This window comes from Salminus brasiliensis, chromosome 15 (genome assembly GCF_030463535.1).
Source record: "Salminus brasiliensis chromosome 15, fSalBra1.hap2, whole genome shotgun sequence".
Taxonomy (NCBI): domain Eukaryota; kingdom Metazoa; phylum Chordata; class Actinopteri; order Characiformes; family Bryconidae; genus Salminus; species Salminus brasiliensis.
This window is the reverse complement of record NC_132892.1, coordinates 9,176,498-9,185,418: the sequence shown is the minus strand read 5'-3', so window position 1 is coordinate 9,185,418 and position 8,921 is coordinate 9,176,498.

Below are 8,921 nucleotides of genomic sequence, written 5' to 3'. Positions count from 1 at the left end.
ATTCTTGAAAATACTTTATGCAGAAACATTATGTAACATTTGGTAATTGGACAATAGTCATGCTCCACTGATTAGGCTTACATTGGCAAAGCTCAAGCATATACCCCTACCCCAACAGGTGGAATGTAACCATGGCTGGTAGGGCTGGTAGGGTCTGTTATAAATGATACCACAATATGCTTTTCTGAGCATTTCGTAGATAAAGAACGACTACTGATCAGTTTCATTACAAAGGCAGCATAATAGGCATGATTAATGGTCCTTAGTTTTTGATTGTATTTCTGTAAATGTGGCACTACTAGGCAATACCATCAGAATTGTAAATATGTTGGTGTAAATTGTGGAATGTAAAAAGCTCTCTGCGACATGATATGTTGACCATATAACCCACTACTATTAGGATCACACAATGTGTTTTGTTCACTGGTATTGCCATTATGGCTGTAATGGTATCTCAGACAATGCAAAAATCAAACATTTTAATGTACACGTCCTCAGAAACCTCAGATCTTTACGTTTTTAAACTTATCATGAGTTGTATCACAAGCTATAGAATTAATATTGCAGTAGGATGCTTCCCCCGTCCTGCAACCCCCGCAACCCCACCCCCCAAGCCCCACCCAACTGGTGGCATTTTTGCTGTGTGGTGTCTGGGGTGCGACTTGAAACAGAATACGTTTCTTTGTCTTCTTTTGACTTTTCTGCCGCCTTCTTCATAAGGTCATCAACCTCTTCAAAGAGACCCACCTGCCTTCATTGGTTTTGAGGGGAGAAGTGATAATGAGAGTTGACAAAAACCCATTCCTCATTCTGACTAAGAAATTCTCTGATGCATTCATAACAAAAGTGAAAGCATGTGTAAAAGTGTGGCTGGTGCTTCCTGCTGTGACATTTACTCACCTTGCTTTCAAAAGTCTTTTTTTTAATCTCCACAAATGTTTAGCAATTAAATTTCTTCAAAACATGATGTGCTGATTGTAAGAGTAAATTCCATTGCACTCATTTCACACACATTTAGAGCTGTGTGTGTGGTTACACTTTCTCCTAAATCGATGAGGTTTTAATAGGCCATTCTTTTCTCACACTGGAAACTTTTTTTTTATATACATATGTTCAAGTTCCACAAATGACTCATCTACACATTTTCATGCATAAACATATGGTTGAAAAGTTGAATAGCAAGCTTTGTTTTATTTAACAAAATGTTGCATTACCTTTTGAGCGAGTAACTGTGAGCCAAAATGTTACTAATTAATGAAAGTGTTTGTATGAAATTACCTAAAAGCACAGAACTTCAAGCTAATTACACATTTCAGTTGGTTAGATTCCTTTAAAAACTGTATTTTATAGTTTCTCACCCCAAAACTTTTACCCTAAAAACCATGCCTGTACTTTTAACGTGACCTTGTTTTAAGTTTTTGTTTCATTTTTAAACTTTGTGTGTATAAATTTGTGTGTATAAATATGCCTACTTTTGTTCACGAGTTCACCAGTGGAAATACTACAGTTGCTACAGTTGCTACTATAACCATATAAGTCCATATAGTGGGATCACCAATAAAATAATGGGTTCAGAAGTATTTATTATCTACTCTATAGTATTATAGCATGCTAATAGTGGGTATAAACGCCTTCTGTGTACTTTCACTATGACCTTTGCTGAGCTCAAATATCAAGTGGTAAGTCTTTGGCGTCATTAAGACCTTTACAAGAAGAACACTTTGATCCTTAAATGTCATTTCCTTGACTCGTCACATGTAGCACAGTTCTCGAACGCTATTTCCTTTAACTCTCGTTCTCTCTCTCTCTTTCTCTCTCTCTCTCTCTCTCTCTCTCTCTTTTTTTTCCTTTGTCTCGTGCACCCACACTTCTCTGAACTGCAGGAGTAAATTTAGCTCATTGGAAGCGAGGCGTTTAGAACTCATGCAGATGGAGGATCTGTTGGGGACGCATGCAGCCACTGGTTTTTGCGTGCCGGTGAGCTAATTTTTTTTAGTGATGCCTCATTCTTTCTCTCAGCAGAATGCGTCAGCCTGCAGTTGATGAAGGAAAGGAGACCACGTTGCATACGTGATGGATTTCAAACCCTTTGATTGCTGACGCTTATAAGTCATCCCCTCCATGCTCACATTTCAGGTGTTTTTCACATTTGTTGTACCTTCTTTATGTTTTCACTTTCAAATATCAGGTATGGTTTACTTGATATCAGTTTCAGGCTGCCATATTTATTCCTGATTCCTGATCCTGATTATGGGACATCCATTTCAGATGCTGGAATATGTATTCCAAGCAATGTAACACTCTGAAATCCTCAGGATGTCTGAATCAAGCAAAAAGAGACAATGCAAATGATCCCACACTCATAAATGAAATGGGAGACAAAAGTGCTACAAAAGGTTCTTTGAGCGATGCCATAGAAGAACCACTTTTGGTTTGATAAAGAACCAGAGATGTGATGTTTAAATTGATAAAGAACCTTTACACCAAGAGAAAGTTTTTGGGGTCCTTTAAAGGTTCTTCATATGCGCACATAACATGGTTCTGGTTATTTTATGGCATCACTCAAAGAACCATTTGTAGCACCTTTATTTTTAGTGCCAAGTTGTCTCAGAAAATCTGCCTTTCCTCTTGTGGAACAGTTCTGTCGGAAACATGAGATACAGCATGGGATACAGCTTGAAGCCTAAATCACATTCACTTTCTATAATATAAACTTCTCAGATCAGTAACACCTGAAAACTAAATGTGCAATTCCATTGTTCATTCATTTTACTAGTTTAAAAAGTATTGCATTCACAGGCCCTAGGATCATAGGTTCCAGTGTTACCTGTTCTAATAGATTGTCATGTCACTGTTAGGCAAAAACTAGGCATTGTTCACTTTTCCGTAACATACGTTAAATCTGCCAATTGTTCTTAGCATTGTGTTGACATTTCATGATGAATGGACCAATCAAAATCAAATCAAAATGCTCCAAAGTGACTTTTTTTTTGCTCTTTTTCCTCAAACCTCCATTGAAAGTTAAGAAGGTTTAGTAGAAACCTTCTTAACTTTCTCTCTTCCGTGGTCTCCTTCTACTGTAGATGTTTTGCAAGTTTTCAGGTGGCATCGACAGTTCAGAAAGTTAGAAAGACATCAAGTAACCTATATCATTGTGTCTCACCCCTAGTTCTTTAGGCATCCTGCCCTTCTTATTTTAATAGACTCCCTGATTTAACACACCCCTGCAAATCTGAAAGGGCTTAAGGGTTAATGAGCTGATTAGTTGATTCAGGTGTGTTGGGAGAAGGGGAATCACTAAAATGTGCACGACAGGGCACCTCCAGGACCAGGGTTGAGAAACACTGGCCTTCATATTTTTATGGTTTGCATCTGCCATGCAGAGAAATCAGAATTAAATGCACAGCTAAACATTTTTAAACCTGCTGAATTACAAAGTTAAAAGGTTAAACCGTTAAAAACCCTCATACCATTTTAACCCCTTAAACTTCTATTACCAAACAATGGCCCCACCAGTACAGAAGTCCCTGTAGTTACTGATTAATATACCTAAACGTGTAATAAGCCCTGGATACCTTGAAAATTACCCCTTATATCAGCTACCTAAAATAATCTATTAGAAGTAGACTAAAACTCTGTAAATAACCATTGTTCTAGCACAATTCACGCCCCCACTGACTGGAGTACTTTTACAACCACATTTTCAAATCATATTTTTAAAAGCAGGATAATAGAACATTTTATTGTAATACACAATGCAGAAAAGATTTCATATTTTGAGAAAAAAAAATCATATATATATATATGAATGATTATATATATATATATATATATATATATTATAAACCAACGTTTCTTTATAATATAATCATATTATAAACAAACATTGGTAAAAAAAACTAGTAATAGTGTTTTATTTTTAAGAAAAATATAACCTTAACATCATTTATGTCAAAATTCTATGGCACTGACATTTTGGTGGTCATCACACAGGAAGCTTCTTGTTTGAAGAATGTTTCATCCTGAGATTGGACATTTGAGAAGTCAAGTGATTTTGATCACGCACCATCACAGCTTGTGTTAACCCATAGTTTGGTAATTACTTTCATTTATTTGAGGGGGAACTGACACTAAATAGAGTGTAGATTGCCCACTTTAGGCAGTCTCCCACATTATGGAAGTTTCCTGTATAACCTGTGCTTTTAAAGATATACGCCTCGTTTTGATAGTTTGTGAGAGTAAACATCATTGTTGGGTTCTGTATATAACTAAACTTTTGCATTGTATGCTACATAGCTACAGGCGATCGTGAGCTCACCGATAAAATTAATGGGTTCAGAAGTGTAATCTAGTCTGAAAAGTGATTATACTGGGATTAGATATCAGACTAGCTTGGTTAATACATGGCAATATAACTAAAACATACATATAACCCTAAATAACACTGTGTAGAGACCTATTCCCCACTTAAACACCATAAGGGTTTCCCTTGGTTTGTTAGCCAGCTCAGTGAGGAGTGAGGCACATGGCTTTTTTTGTGCTAACATCCTGTATTAAATCAAAATTTTTTGGGCTGCAGCCAGTGACTCTGTGTGCATGACTTTAAATGCTGTAACAGTAAAGCCAACTGGTTAAGTTTATATTCATAGAAATGTGTTATGCTATCTGTAGTTTTGTGGAGTTTTGCTTTACACTGAATAATGTCAGCTTTATAACATACACCATATGGACAAAAGTATTTAACCGGCTGTTTCACTGAATCCTCAAAAATCAAGAGTATTAAAAAGAGCTTATCCTATTTGTGTTGGGATAACTGCCTCTAATGTTCAGGGAAGGGTTTTACTAGATTTTGGAGATTTTAGATTGCTGTGAGGATTTGATTGCATTTAGCAACAAGAGAGTTAGTGATTGGTGATTGCCACCCCACCTCACACCTCATCCCAAAAGTATTGTATGGAGCACCATCATTCCAGAGAACGCAGTTCCACTGCTCCACAGCTCAATGTCTGGTGGCATTAGGCATAGTGCCAAATGGTTCATGTTTATCGCAGGTTATCACACTTTCAAGCCCTGTTTTTTTAAATAATGAAATGCAGTCATCTCACATCAGTACCTAACTGAATCCATACCAATGATAAGCATAAAGACCATAGAAGTCAAGTCAGCCCATTACATACACAATACTTACTGAGGTAGAAGAAAGTAGTTCTTATGTAATACAGTATTTAGCAGCAAGTAACCTGATAGGTGTGCAAGTAGGCACATGGTCAGAGCATCAATAGAGATTTTTGTGTGAATGCAAATGAGGTGAGAGGGGGTCTCAGTTCAGTCCTTGTGTGTTGAGAAGCCTGATGGCTTTAAATAAGCCACAGACGTTAATGGTATTCTGTTCTGTAAGGAGGAGGGAAGGGCAAACAAGCTGGTGATGCCAGCAGATATTCCACCAGTAGATAAGATTTTCTCCAATCCGATTATAGATGAAGACTGAGGTGTTTATATGTACCCTCCACTCAACAATCTGAAGAAAATCTACATGTACACTACATCCAAAATGATGTTTATGTGAGGCCAGATATGGTGTCGTACTCTGAGAGCAAAGGGATAGTTTATTTTATAGAGCTAACAGTTCCCTTTAAACATAGATGAAGTTGATGAAGCTTATAAAAGGAAGAAGTTAGTGATGAATTGATGAATGCATATCTGGCGGCTGAGGTGAGAGAGCATGGGTGGCAGGCAGGAGGTAGAGGCAGGTGTTAGGGGGTTTGTAGTGAAGTCTTCCACAACTTTGCTGGTTGAATTTGGATTCGGAGGCTACGTGCTGAAGGCTGCCATGAGGGTCTAGTCAGTGGTTGTAGATAACACCACTACCTGCCACTGAGCTACCACATCATGTTAGAAACTGGGGTTTGATTCCCAGTCTGGGTGACTATGCTGTGCTACACCAATAAGAGTCCTTGGGCAAGACTTCTAAATGTAAATGTAAAAAGGGCTGAGCTTAGGTAGGCAGTGTGTGATTGAATGTGCAGGTGTAGCATGGTGGGAAATGTAGGCTGCTTTTGGCATATGCTGTTGATTACAGTGCTGTCGAAGTTGTGCATAATGTCCACATGGAGCTGGTAGAACTGAGCATGTATTAACGGTGCCAGCGGGGCTAGGTATGGTCACCAGAGTGGCCAGTGTGGTTCTACAGTTATGAAGTGATCGTTCTGTAAAGTGAGCTTGGGGTGAAGTTGATCGGGGATGCCAGATCCTTCCGGGGATGTGGTAGGCTTTATTCAGCGAAACACTGATAAGTTCTTACATGATGACCCCTGTGAAGAGCTTGCAAGGTTGTGGGTGAGTCAGAATATGAGTGCAAGGAATGCCGCATATGGAGGACAAGATGGATCACATTTCTTTTAGAAACATGGTTCTTTAAGGAACCAGTAGTATTTTGTTTGAAGAGTGTGAATTGGGAGCTTTCTGAACATAGAAAATTATTGTTTGGTGTTCAGTAAGCCCCTGCCTGTAAGACCCTTTATTTGCAGCTTTTAGACACATACTTCACAAATACAATGTTTGATATCAGTTTAATACTGATGATGCACATTAATATGTACAGTATTAACATGGTCAGATAAGGTAAAAAAGTTACACACAATGGAACTCTGCAGGACCAGGAACATCCTTCTGTGAAATTCTGATTGAGTAGAAGTCCAAGTCTTTAAATCGGGACACGGAATTCAGTTTCCAGTCCTGGATTTTGTTCTTGCTGAAAGTTAAGGGAATAGTTAATGTAATTGATTATCACACTTACCAAGGTCTGCAAAGTCCAGGACTGGAAATTGGATTCAAGGACCTCTGATATCGCTTGAAAAAAATAAGGTAGCTGAGAAACTGAGCAGTTCATTCCTTCTTATTTGATTAGATCAGAAATTTATACAGTTGAATTATTTGTATTTATATTTCTGTGTTGAGGATTTTGAGATTTTCTAGCTAAAACCAAAACTTTCATATGAAGAAATCAGTTGTATTTCTTTCAAATTTGAACCCAAATTTCACACAAATGTCATGTCATGTCAAATCATTTCCAATTCTTACCCAGTACCTAGGCCTCTCCTCGTCACACAATGCCACAGATGCTGGGGAGGTTAAGGCTAGCTTCCTCTTAGTCATCTGAAGTGAGACACCACATCTTTTCAAACAGGTGCTAATGCAAATTCATTGGACAGCTGAAGGTGGTTGGGTAAATGAGAATACTAACTGCCATTTCTATAAGTCAGGTAAAAGAAAGCCCATAATGGCTAGCATCGTGCTAAGAGATAAGGGGAGAGGAACTCCCAGTCAAAAATGGCCTTGGCACTGCCAGAGATCGAACTGGTAAGCTCTGATAATCAAGTCAAGTCAAGTGGGTTTTATTGTAATTTCAACTACATACAGAGTACACAGTGAAACGAAACAATGTTCCTCCAGGACCATGGTGCAACCTAGACACAGTGCATACAGAACACAAGTGCAACAAGTACAAGTACAGACAGACAACACAATACAAGTGCAGACAGAGAATAATAAATAATTAGGAGTAGTGTGCAAATTATGCAGTGTTCAATAAATATTGAATCCAGTGAGGTAGTAAAGTTATTTGTGCAAAATGCTTCCCATATTGTCTTCGGGTAAATGGTTGGAGAGAGAGAGAAAGAGAGAGAGTGTGTGCATGGAACAGAAAAACACATCAGTTCAGTCTCTGGAGTTGAGAAGTCTGATGGCTTGGGGGAAGAAGCTATTGCAGAGTCTGGTCGTGTTGGACCGGATGCTGCGGTACCTTCTTCCTGATGGCAGGAGGGAGAACAGTCTGTGTGAAGGGTGGGTAGAGTCATCCACAATGCTGGTTGCTTTGCGGATGCAGCGAGCAGTGTAAATGTCCATGACGGAGGGGAGAGAGACTCCGATGATCCTCTCAGCTGTCCTCACAATGCGTTGGAGGGTCTTGCGGTCAGAGGCTGTGCAGGTCCCAAACCAGGCAGTGATGCAGCTGCTTAGGATGCTCTCTATGGTCCCTCTATAGAAGAGGGTGAGGATGGGTGGAGGGAGACGGGCCTTTCTCAGCTTCCGGAGGAAGTAGAGACGCTGCTGGGCATTCTTGCCTGTAGAGCTGGTGTTCAGGGACCAGGTGAGGTTCTCCGCTAGGTGGACACCAAGGAACTTGGTGCTCTTAACGATCTCCACAGAGGAGCCGTTGATGTTGAGCGGAGAGTGGTCGTGTCTTGTTTTCCTGAAGTCAACAACCATTTCCTTGGTCTTGTCTACATTCAAGTGAAGGTTGTTAACTGTACTCCAGTCTGTCAGCTGCTGCACCTCCTCTCTGTATGCTGACTCGACGCCTTTGCTGATGAGACCCAGTACAGTTGTATCATTGGCGAACTTTATGATGCTGTTAGAACTGTGCAACACAGTCATGAGTCAGCAGGGTGAACAGCAGAGGACTCAGAACAGTACAGAACAGAACAGTGTTCAGTGTGATTGAACCGAACCGGACTAACTGGGTCTCCCCGTCAGGAAGTCCAGGATCCAGTTGCAGAGGGGGGTGTTGAGGCCCAGCAAGCTTAACTTCCTGGTGAGATTCTGTGGGATGATTGTGTTGAATGCTGAACTGAAGTCTATGAACAGCATTCTGACGTAGATGTCCTTCTTCTCCAGGTGGGTAAGGGAGAGATGAAGGGTGGTGGTGATGGCATAGCAGGTGATGGCATTGCACAATATGCAAACTGCAGGAGGTCCAATGAAGAGGGCATATAGGTCTTGATGTTCCTCATGACTAGCCTCTCGAAGCACTTCATGATGGGCGTGAGAGCAACGGGACGGGTAGTCATTGAGGCAGGACACCGTGGACTTCTTCGGCATGGGGACGATAGTGATGGTCTTGAGGCACGTTGGGACAGTGG